This window comes from Hemitrygon akajei, chromosome 15 (genome assembly GCF_048418815.1).
Source record: "Hemitrygon akajei chromosome 15, sHemAka1.3, whole genome shotgun sequence".
NCBI classification, from domain to species: domain Eukaryota; kingdom Metazoa; phylum Chordata; class Chondrichthyes; order Myliobatiformes; family Dasyatidae; genus Hemitrygon; species Hemitrygon akajei.
Genome location: NC_133138.1, coordinates 20073013 through 20086244, shown reverse-complemented (window position 1 = coordinate 20086244; position 13232 = coordinate 20073013).

Below are 13232 nucleotides of genomic sequence, written 5' to 3'. Positions count from 1 at the left end.
AAATATATTGCTAATCTTTCATCCTGACTTGATTCAAATCTAATTTCCTTCCCCATCACACTTTGATTGCAAAGGTTCAAAAGTAAGGCATACTTCCTTCTGAAGGGTATATAAAGTTATCCAATGCACTTCAATCTTGCAATGATTACATCCTGTAATAAATAAAAATAAACTGGGGGGGGGGGGTAAACAGAAAATCCAAGCTGTTATAAAGATTGTTGAATTAACAAATCAGATTTAATCACAGATGAAGGCAGAACAGAGTACAGCAAATCAATAAGTAAAGGAGTGAAGGTCGAATTAGTGGTGACTTCACCATTGGATAAAATAGGCAATCTGAATTCAAAACTAAATGCCTTAATTTGGTTGTCTCTTCAACACAAGGAAAAAAATTAGGTAAATTTGTGATTGCAAAGATTGCATGAAAGGGAAAAACTCATATTCCTAGCAAGTAGAAACAATTTTGGGGCACGAGTGGAGTGAGTGGGCTTTGCTGGAACCAAATGGGACCAAAGGAAAGAGAATTGGTCATTGTGAAATTAAAAAATGTCAAACATGTTGATTAACTTGCATAAAAACATATGGAATCTTAAGATAGAAAAGTAGACAGAATTCTATACCCCCAGAGGGCAAACCCTCATTTTGCCTAATCTTACTTTAAGATGTCAATTCCACAAAGAGAGTACAGGAGATACTTAATAGAGTTTCATCTCAACCCCTAATTGACAAAAGGCAGAAAAGACCATGGTTCCCGAACCAAAAGCCATGGATGAAGCAGAAGGTACGTCGTCTGCTGAAGGCTACATCTGTGGCATTCAAGTCTGGCAATCCAGGCCTGTACCAGAAAACCAGGTATGGTTTGCAGAGGGCTATTTCGAGGATGAAGAGACAATTTTGAACGAGGTTCGAGGTGACATCGGATGCACAACAACTCTGGCACGGACATTAGTTCCTACAAAGTGAAACCCAATAGCATGAATGGCAGCGATGCTTCACTGTCAGATAAACTCAATGCCTTCTATGCCAGCTTTGAAAGGGAGAATACAAATATAGCTGTGAAGATCCCTGCTGCTCCTGATAACCCTATGACCTCTGTCTCAAAGGCAGATGTTAGAGAGTGAACCCTCGCAAGGCAGAAGGTCCCAATGGAGTACCTGCTAAGGCTGTGAAAACCTGTGCCAACCAACTGATGGGAGTATTCAAGGACATTTTCAACCTCTCACTGCTACTGGCAGAAGTTCCCACTTGCTTCAAAAAGGCAACAATTATTCCAGTGCCTAAAAAGAATAACGTGAACTGCCTTAATGACTATCACCCGGTAACACTCACATCTACAGTGATGAAATGCTTTTGAGAGGTTGGTCATGACTAGACTGAACTCCTGCCTCAGCAAAGATCCGGACCCATTGCAATTTCCCTATCGCCACAATAGGTCAACAGCAGATGCAATCGCAATGGCTCTCTACACAGCATTACACCACCTGGACAACACCAATACCCATGTTAGGATGCTGTTCATCGACTAAAGCTCAGCATTTAATGCCATCATTCCCACAATCCTGATTGAGAAGTCGCAGAACTTAAGCCTCTGTACCTCCCTCTGCAATTGGATCCTCAACTTCCTAACCAGAAGACCACAATCTGTGCAGATTGGTGATAACATTTCCTCCTCACTGATGATCAACACTGGTGCACCTCAGTGGTGTGTGCTTAGCCCACTGCTCTGCTCTCTCCATATACACATGCTAGACAAAGCTCAAATACTATCTATAAATTTGCTGGCGATACAACCAAGGACAGGAGTGAGATTTGCCAACTAGTGAGTGGTGCCGCAGCAACAACCTGGTACTCAACATCAGTAAGACAAAAGAATTGATTGTAGACTTCAGGAAGGATAAGACGAAGGAACACATACCGATCCTCAGAGAGATCAGAAGTGGAGAAAGTGAGCAGTTTCAAGTTCCTAGGTGTCAAGATCTCAGGATCTAACCTGGTCCCAATATATTGATGCAGTTATAAAGAAGGCAAGACAGTGGCTATACTTCATTAGGAGTTTGAAGAGATTTGGTATGTCAACAAATACACTCAAAAACTTATTTTGATATACCGTGGAGACCATTCTGACAGGCTGCATCACTGTCTGGTATGGGGGTGCTACTGTGCAAGACCAAAAGAAGCTACAGAGGGTTGTAAATTTAGTTGGCTCCATCTTGGGTACTAGCCTACAAAGTACCCAAGACATCTTCAAGGAGCGGTGTCTCAGTAAGGCAGTGTTCATTATTAAGGACCATCAGCATCCAGGGCATGCCTTTTTCTCACTGTTACATAACACTATTAGTTTCAACTTGATCATGGATAAAGATAGATCTGGTCCTTGGGTTGAGGTTCTAAACTGGAAAAAGGCCAAATTTGAAGAAATGAGAAAGGATCTAAAAAGCGTGGATTGGGACAGGTTGTTCTCCGGCAAAGATGTCGTTGGTAAGTGGGAGACTCTCAAAGGAGAAATTCTGAGACTGCAGAGTTTGTATGTTCCTGTCAGGATTAAAGGCAAAGTGAATAAGAATAAGGAATCTTGGTTCTCTAGGGATATTGGAAGAAGAAGAGGGATGTATGACATGTATAGGAAAAAAGGAGCAAATAAGGTACTTGAGGAGCATAAAAAGTGCAAAAAAAATACTTAAGAAAGAAATCAGGAGGACTAAAAGAAGACATGAGGTAGCTTTGGCAGTCAAGGTGAAGGATAATCCTAAGAGCTTCTACAAGTATATTAAGAGCAAAAGGATAGTAAGGGATAAAATTGGTCCTCTTGAAGATCAGAGTGGTCGGCTATGAAGAGAACCAAAAGAAATGGGGGAGAACTTAAATGGGTTTTTTGCATCTGTATTTATTAAGGAAACTGGCATGGAGTCAATGGAAATAAGGCAAACAAGTAGTGAGTTCATGGAACCTATACAGATTGAAGAGGAGGAGATGCTTGCTATCTTGGGGCAAATCAGAGTAGATAAATCCCCAGGACCTGACAGGGTATTCCCTTGGACCTTGAAGGAGACTAGTGTTGAAATTGCAGGGGCCCTGGCAGATATATTTTAAATGTCAGTATCTACAGGTGAGGTGCCAGAGGATTGGAGGATAGTTCATGTTGTTCCGTTGTTTAAAAAAGGCTCTAAAAGTAATCTGGGAAATTATAGGCCAGTAAGTTTGACGTAGGTAAATTATTGGAAGGAGTACTAAGAGATAGGATCTACAGGTATTTGGTTAGACAGGAACTTATTAGAGAGAATCAACACAGTTTTGTGTGTGGTAGGTCATGCTTAATAAATCTATTAACATTTTTCAAGGAGGTTACAAGGAAAGTGGATGAAAGGAAGGCAGTGGATGTTGTCTACATGGACTTCAGTAAGGCCTTTGACAAGGTCCCGCATGGGAGGTTAGTTAGGAAGATTCAGTCGCTAGGTATACATGGTGAAATAGTACATTGGATTAGACATTGGCTCAATGGGAGAAGTCAGAGAGTGGTAGTGGAGGATTGCTTCTCTGAGTGGAGGCCTGTGACTAGTGGTGTGCCACAGGGATCAGTGCTGGGTCTATTGTTATTTGTCTTCAATATCAATGATCTGGATGATAATGTGGTAAATTGGATCAGCAAATTTGCTGATGATACAAAGATTGGAGGTGCAGTGGACAGTGAGAAAGGTTTTCAAAGTTTGCAGAGGGATCTGGACCAGCTGGAAAAATGGGCTGAAAAATGGCAGATGGAGTTTACTACAGACAAGTGTGAGGTATTGCACTTTGGAAGGTCAAACCAAGGTAGAACGTACAAAGTAAATGGGAGGGCACTGAGGAGTGCAGTAGAACAGAGGGATCTGGGAATACAGACACAAAATTCCCTAAAAGTGGCGTCACAGGTAGATAGGGTCGTAAAGAGAGCTTTTGGTGTATTGGCCTTCATAAATCAAAGTCTTGAGTATAAGAGTTGAAATGTTATGATGAGGTTGTATAATGCATTGGTGAGGCCGAATTTGGAGTATTGTGTTCAGTTTTGTTCACTGAATTACAGGAAGGATATTAATAAGGTTGAAAGAGTGCAGAGAAGGTTTACAAGGATGTTGCTGGGACTTGAGAAACTGAGTTACAGAGAAAGGTTGAATAGGTTAGGACTTTATTCCCTGGAGCATAGAAGAATGAGGGGAGATTTGATAGAGGTATATAAAATTATGATGGGTATAGATAGAGAGTGAATGCAAGCAGGCTTTTTCCACTGAGGCTAGGGGAGAAAAAAAACAGAGGACATGGGTTAAGGGTGAAGGGGGAAAAGTTTAAAGGGAACATTAGGGGGCAGGTTTCTTCACACAGAGATTGGTGTGAGTGTGGAATGAGCTGCCAGATGAAGTGGTAAATGCAGGCTCACTTTTAACATTTAAGAAAAACTTGGACAGGTACATGGATGAGAGATGTATGGAGGGATATGGTCCAGGTGCAGGTCAGTGGGACTATGCAGAAAAATGGTTCGGCACAGCCAAGAAAGGACAAAAGGCCTGTTTCTGTAATGTTCTATGGTTACCATCAGGTAGGAGCTACAGAAATCTGAAGGCACACACTCGGCGATTCAGGAACAGCTTCTTCCCCTCTGCCATCCGAATCCTAAATGGATATTGAACCCTTGGACACTGCCCCACTTTTAAAAAAAATATATAGTGTTTCTGTTTTTTGCACGATTTGTAAACTATTCAATATACATATAATGTATAAAGTATACTGAATAAGATTTATTAATTTATTATTTTTTCTTCTTCTGTTTTATGTATTGCATTGAACTGCTGCTGCTAAGTTAATAAATTTCATGTCACATGCTGGTGATAATAAACCTGATTCAGATTCTGACACCAAATGAAGAACAAAGCAGATAGTACCCCTGATTAGATTATAGAATTTGGCAGAGAGGGATTTCTTACACAGTCATCAGGGCAGAGAATGATTGATAGGAGACCTCAGAGGCATTATAAGTCTCATCACCTTTAAGAAAACAGGCAAGTCATCCTGCAATTTGCCATGGGAAAAGTATCTCATTTACCTTCAGAGGCTGCAGCCTGCCAGTCGCTTAGATGCTTGCTTTTCCCTGAATCAGTGTGGATTCCATCTTTTAGGATGTGACAGTTACCACATGACAGCTCAGAGAGAAATGCAGTGAGCAGAATTAACAAATATGGCCTCTTTTGAAAAGCAAAAGCCATTGCCTGTTGTCCATGAAGGAAGTTTTGGGAATCCACCTCAAATGTTGCTGCCTTCAGAAATTTACTTTCATTCTATGTCCATTACTCAATTATTCTAACCAATGTTTCTACCAGAGGCTCAAGCAAGGCTGTGATATAATTTCTTATAAGAAAGATTGACAAATTGGTTCATTGTTGTCTCATATACTGACGAACAATGCAGTGAAAAACCTATCTTGCTTTCATACGAATCAAGTTATGAGAATACTGCCTTGAGGTGGTACAAAGTAACAGAATATAGAATAAAGTGCTACAGAGAAAGAATAGTGCTGGTAGACAATTGAGAAGAGGGTTATAATATTTAACCTTCACACCCGTTAAAATTCCCACTGGAATAAGAAAAATCTGCAGGAAAACATCTCCATAATTCCCTCCCCTCTATCCCTCGGTCATCAGGCATTAATATGTATACAACATTTACGTTCACACTCAGAGGTAAGTTTCCAAGCCATTACTAACAATTTCACTGAATCTTAGGATAGAATGCACCTTACACAAATCCTCAAAAAAATCTGTCTCTTATACAACACTGTCCCTCAACATATAAATACATATATATTGATGGAACCTCTCCAGTGGTTTGAAGTAGTCCATGTCCCTTTATATATATATATATATATATATATATATAATTTTTCTTATCAATACAAACTAAATCTTTATTCAGTTCAATGATAATTGAACCAATGCAAGTACTTACTCGCTAACAGTTGATTCCAGTGGCCAGTCTATGTCAGAATCACCAGAATCTGAATCAGGTTTAGCATCGCTTGCTTATATTGTGAAATTTGTTGTTGTCTTTGTCGCAGCAATATACATTTAATAAAACTAAAGTACAGTGAGAAATATGTATATATCATACACAGTACTGTGCAAAAGTCTTAGGTGCATATGTACAGCAGAGAGCTAGTTCGTAAGTCTGGTGTGAACAAAGGATGCTGGGAACACCAAGGGTGGAATGCTGCAAGAAGGGAGGCAAGGGTGCAGATATACCCAGCTGAGACACCAAACAAGGTCATTTAATTCCCCGCAAATGGTTTATTGATAATTTCAGAATGCCTCGCTGGTGCTTCCTACTCCCACCCTCTCCCTGCCCCTTTTCCCCACCATGATTCCCCTCTCCCTGCCCACTTCCAAATCTGAGTCCACAATAGAGACACATATCAGAATCAGATTTATCATCATTCACATTGGGTCTCTCCCTTGTAATAGTAACTGCACTCAGTTCTCTTCCTTCACACACTACAACATCTGGCACCGTGCTCGTCTTCCACAGTGAAGACTGATGCTTCGCAGGAGAGCAAGGAAGGTCGGAAGCAGCGGGCTAGCTGCTGGCTGTGTGCCCAGAGACACAGAGCTCGGAAAAAGCAACGCAGACTTCTAACACCATAAATCAGTGAGTTGTTTTCTAATGTCTCTCCTCTCACTGTGAAACAGGGACACCTCTTTTTCCCTTATTAAGGAAAGAGAGCCTGTGGTGTGTTGAATTCTGGGTGAACGAGTAGTCTTTGGGGTACTGCAAGTCTGTGTCTTTATTAATGCTTTGCTGCACACTTGAGTGATCAGTGGAGGGTGCCAATGCTTTTTGTTGGGGGAGGGGGTTCGTTGCCTTGGGGGATCATGGCCTTGCTGGTTTGTGGGAGGGCAAGCTGGGGGGGGGGGTGCTTTGGGGTTCTAATATTTAGCTGTCACATTCATTCTTTGGGGCACTCTGTTTTTGTGGATGTTTGCAAAGAAAAAGAATTTCAGGATACATTACTCTGACATTAAATGTACCTATTAAAACACTCATTTAGTTCATTGGCCATTTCCTTGGACCCTGTTATTATTTCTCCAGCTTCATTTTCTAACGAAGCTATATCCATTCCCATCTCTTGTTTTTTTTTAAAAAATATACTTACAAAAGCTTTCACTATCCGCTTTTCTGCTTTGTTGTATGCCCTCTCTTGCTTTTACATTAGCTTTGAATTCCCTTGTCAGCCACAGTTGTACTATTTTGCCATGAGTATTTCTTTGTTTTTGGAAAATACATCTGTCCTGCACCTTCCTCATTTTTCTTAGAAATTTACGTCATTGCTGCTGAGCAATTTCCTTTACTCCACTGAAATACTGCTACCTCAGACTTTACTTTCTCTCTATCAAATTTCAAATTGAACTTAGTCATATTGTGATCACTGGCTGCAAATGGCCCTTTTACCTTAAGCTCCCTAATTGCCACTGGTTCATTACATAACACCCAATCTAGTATAGCTGATCCCCTAGTAGGCTCAACAACAAACTGCTCTGAAGAGCCATCTGGTAGTCATTCAACAAACTCTTGGTAGAGATCCATTGCCAACTTGATTTTCCCTAAATCGACCTGCATGTTAAAATCTCCCATGACTATCATAACATTGTCCTTTTGACGTGCCTTTTCTATTTCTTGTTATAATCTGTTGTCCACATGAAAATAAATCAAACATCTTCTGAAAGCCTCCATGATTTATGAGAAGATCATCCACTTTGAACTTCTCTTTCTCTCTTTGATGGGACTTCGATGAGATCCTGTCTCACTAATCAGCCTCTGATGTCTCAGTCTCTGCACCCTTAGCGTTCTTACCCAGATTTGTTACCACAGTCTTTCCCTCAGCAGTCCGCTTTGCAACCATCTTGTCTTTGTGTCGCCTAGCGTTATTTTCAGGTTGACCTGCTGCTTTTTAAAAAAAATCTCCGGACCAATTCCCACACTGGGACGCAGTTCTGGTCATTTTAACAGACTCCCCGATCTGCATGGCCGGACATTGGTTTCCTTGACAATTTTAATCTGTTCTGGGAATGCGCCACACTTTTCAAACCCGGTTGCCTTCACCCAGTCTGGGCTCACGGATGCTGTCTGGAAACAAATTCCATTGAACTCGGGCAAGCCCACGTGAATGACTGTTTACAACCAATGGGCATGTGTGATCCTTCCCCAACTACAGTACTTCCTCCTCACCGTCCAACAATTCTGTAAATGCTGCCCGACCTATTCAGACCACTGTCACCGGAAGGGCCCCCAGACTGAACGACCCTAAATAACCCTCTACACTTGAAATCTACTTCCCCTGTCGCACCACTCCGATCTACTGTTTAAGATCTCTCCTACAAATATGAGAACCCTTTCAAATGAGATATTTGACAAACGATTGTATTACCTCTACAGACCTTGATTTTATGTTCTTAACATAGGCCTGGTAAAAGGCAAATGCATACAGCCAGTTATGTGAACTGAATCCCCAACTATGACGGTTTCTGTTTGCCAAGGTCTGGTGGACGAGGTGGCAGGCTTACCACTGTATTCAAAAAGCATTTCAGGCGCAATCTACTGTCCGGCAGCATTTCTTTTTTAAATTTTGAGGTGCATATGTTTAAAATTTGTGGTAGGATCTGATGCACCATCAATAACTCTGAGACGTGGGTTAAGGTAGGCTTTTATTGGCTGGAAGAGAGCAGTCAGCAGCAAGAGACCATCACACAACATCCTGGAGACTGAGGGAGGAGCAGTGCCTCCAATCGCCTTTATACCGGGGTCTGTGGGAGGAGCCACAGGAGAAGTCAGCGGGGGGTCTGTGGGAGGAGCCACAGGAGCAGTCAGCGGGGGGTCTGTGGGAGGAGCCACAGGAGCAGTCAGCAGGGGGTCTGTGGGAGGAGCCACAGGAGCTGTCAGCAGGGGTCTGTGGGAGGAGCCACAGGAGCAGTCAGCGGGGGGTCTGTGGGAGGAGCCACAGGAGCAGTCAGCAGGGGGTCTGTGGGAGGAGCCACAGGAGCTGTCAGCAGGGGTCTGTGGGAGGAGCCACAGGAGCTGTCAGCAGTGGGTCTGTGGGAGGAGCCACAGGAGCAGTCAGCGGGGGTCTGTGGGAGGAGCCACAGGAGCAGTCAGCAGGGGTCTGTGGGAGGAGCCACAGGAGCAGTCAGCAGGGGTCTGTGGGAGGAGCCACAGGAGCTGTCAGCAGTGGGTCTGTGGGAGGAGCCACAGGAGCAGTCAGCAGGGGGTCTGTGGGAGGAGCCACAGGAGCAGTCAGCGGGGGTCTGTGGGAGGAGCCACAGGAGCTGTCAGCAGGGGTCTGTGGGAGGAGCCACAGGAACAGTCAGCAGGAGTCTGTGGGAGGAGCCACAGGAGCAGTCAGCAGGGGGGGGGCGTGTCCAGACAGGTGTATGTAGTTCACCACACACTCATATACCCTTTAAACCTCCATCTTCTCATTTAGCACCTGGCAAAATTATGTTTATAAAATTATTGGAGGCAGAGGTGTCAAACACCAGGAAAGCTGAGGTTTAAAGCGAGGGATATGAGATTTAGAGGGGATCTGAGAAAGAACTTTTTCAGCCATAGGATGGTTGCAATCTGGGAAGCAGTGCCTGAGAAGGTGGTAGAAGCAGATACACACAAGACTGTAGAAGCATCTGGGTGAGCAATTGAACTGCCTATCTCTCGCCTCACGTCTCCGAGAGTTTTTGATGGTGCATCAGTTTTATTAGCTGGAAGAGAGTAGTCAGCAGCAAGAGACCATCACACAACATCCTGGAGACTGAGGGGGGAGTAGTGCCTCCAATCGCCTTTATACAGGGGTCTGTGGGAGGAGCCACAGGAGCAGTCACCAGAGGGGCGTGTCCAGACAGGTATATGTAGTTCACCACAGGATCCTACATCATTTATCGCCCTCCTGAATTCAATTGCTGTTTTCTCTTGGAACTTTCATCCTTATTATATTGAACTGGCAGGATTCTCATCTCTGGCGATCTCATGCTCATGTTAATGATCTCTCAAATACGAACTCTGTTACAGCTGAATTCATCACCTTACTAGACAGACTAGATATTTTCAACGAAAAACTAGGCTTCTTTAACGCCGCTATACGCTCTGCAAGAAGGGACCATTTTCCCACGATTATTACAGAGGATAACGGCGATTCAAAAATATTGTTTTCAACTATAAACTTGCAGCTGAACCCTGCCCTAATCTACAGTGTCCTCAGTCAAACATCTGGCAAAATTACTTTCATTAGGAAGAATACGGCAACACATACCTGGTAACCTCTACAACAAGCCTGTGGAAAAAGTTGGAAACAATGTCAAAATATTTCCACGTCAAACATTTCGGATTCAGAACTCTTTAAGATTGCAACAAGGACTCGCTCCACCCAAATCGCCACTGACTCCTCCTAAGGAGCCGACGCATAGAGGCAGAACCAGACTCTCCACCTGAGTGGCAGAGACGACGAGAGAAGTCTTGCGCGCTAAGGTTGGCCATTTTCGAGTTGTCGGGAGACTCCCGGGAACCGTCCAGTTAGGATAAGAACTGTGACAGCCCCCAGTCTCTCTCTCTCTCTCGGCTGGACGAAATCCGGAGTGGTTTACTTTACCTACTGTCTCGAGAGGAACATCAGAACGCCCTTGGACACTTTGTTGACTCCTGTGCTGTGGGAAATGTCTTCGATTTTGTACTGGCCAGACATCTTAAAGTGCCTTTTCCCATCTTCAGCACAGCTCTGGATTTGGTCCCCAGCGGGGCAAATTTGTTTCTTATCTCTCCTCTCAAACTTACCATCGGCAGACATGTAGAATCTGTTCAACTTTATCTTATTCACTCCCCTGAGATTCCACTCATTGTTGGTGATCCTTGACTGGTCGAGTTGTCTGGTTCCTTCAGGACATTTTGAACCCGAAATGATAACAGACTTTCATAGTCTTCATTCTGATCACCCTGGTCCGTCAGGAGCTATCGACAGTGCTATCATGCTCGCTTCAGACCAGCGGGAGGCCCCTCTCCCAAGTGCCCCCAGATCTGGGTGCTTTACGTCATGGGAAGAGGGTGTCTTCTCATGAATCTTCTGGATCAGCGGAATCCCCGTACTCCTGACTTGTTTATCTGTTAATTGCTCCCTGATGTTTTATTTCGTGCTGTGTACAGTACTGGTAATTGTGGGTTTCTCGTGCTACCTCGTACATCTAACGCCGAGCGAGTCTTGAATTAGACTGGCTATAGTGCATTAGAAGGCTTTTTTATACAAGAACAGGCCATTCAGCCCAACAGAGTATGCCAAATTCCTATCCATAAATGTTAAAAATAACTATTGAGTTTAGATTTGAAACTCTCAAATACGCAACTAGGTAATTTGTTCCATGTGTCCACAACTCGCCGTGTAAAGCAGGAAGCATTTCCTTAATCTGAAATCTCCCCTTAACCAGTCTCCACCTGTGGCATTGTCTCCTTGACTAATATCCTTAACGATTTTGAGCACTTCTGTGGTGTCTCTTCTCATTCTACATCTATTGAGGCTAAAAGGATAAAATTTGTTTTCCCAATCTTTCTTCATAGCTCATACCCAATAGACCTGGAATGAGTAGTCGCCCTTGTCTGGACTCTCTCCAGTGCTGTCACATCCCTCACACATGATGGAGACCAAAATTCTACACAGTATTCAAGGTGTGGTCTCACAAGCACATTGTATAGCTTAAGGAGACTTGAACTCCACAGCTCGCGTTATATAGCCCAACATTCTATTAACTGTCCTAATTGCTTCTGCGCATTGTCTGGATGTGGATAATGATTAGTCTATCAGGCTGCCCAAATCCTTCTCATACAGTGCACTTTCTAACTCAAGACCCCACCCACCATGGAAAATTTACATCTAATATTTCTAGTTCCTATGTGTAATATTTTACATTCACTTATATTTTCATCTGCCATTTATACGCCCACATCTGAATTTTGTTTAGATCTAAATGTATTGATTCTGTTGCCTGAATATTATCAGCCCGTCTCCCTGATTTTGTGTCATCAGCAAACTTTACTAGTTTATTTGTTATGTGCTTATCAGAATCATTAAGGTAAATTAAAAGCTGCAGTGGGCCAGTCTCTGTGGAACCCTACTTTTAGCATTTTTGAGGGGTGAAAATGATCCTCTCACCATAATTTGTTTTCTGTTCTTAAACTAAATATGTACCCATTTGCACACCTTACCCTGAATCCCTACCTCCTGTAATATGATTATTAACCTCCCGTGAGGTACTTTGTCAAAAGCCTTCTGAAAGTCCAGGTAAATTACATCAACAACTCTATTGATATCATAAATTTTATTTGCCTCTTCATAGAACCCCAGCATATTAGTAAAACATGATTTCCCCTTTCTGAACTCATGCTGCCTTTCTGCTAACATGCCTGTTCTTATTGGCTGCTTTTTCATCTCATTCTTTATTATTGTTTCCATTATCTTGCCTGCGATACACATTATGCCTACTGGTCTATAATTACCAGGATCAATGCAGTCCCCTTTCTTATATACAATGACAATGTTAACCCATTTCCAGTCCTTAGGTTTTTCACTAGTCTTTGATGACTTTTGAAAAATACATGTTAGGTATATATAATCACAGACCTCTTTAACCACAGACAAGAGAGTATCTGCAGATTCAGGAAATCCAAGCAACACACACAAAATGCTGGAGAAACTCAATAGACCAGGCAGCATCCAAGGAAAAAAGTACAGTTAGCATTTTGGCCTGAAACCCTTCAGCAGGACTCATTTAAGTACTCTTGGATATATGTTGTCTGGCCCTGGAGACTTATTACCGTTCAGCCTTTCCAGCTGAAGCAGAACCTCACTTTCTGAGATCTCTAAGTCACATAAAAAATCTTATTTTTCTGTATGCTTACTGGCATGTTGCTAACATCTTCGCAGATGAATACTTCAGCAAAATATGAGTTAAGAGCAGCCACTATGTCCTTCTCTGTATAAATTAACACCCCACTATTATTCCTAATACACATACTGTGACTTCCTCCTTGACTTTTCTTTTACTACCATTGAAAAAATCTCATGGGATCATTCTTAGCATTATCAGCAATATCCTTCTCAAACTATCTTTTGGCATCTGAATTTTCCTCTTGATTATAGCTCTCATGTTTTTATATGCCCTATGGTTAACATCATTACTGTTTTT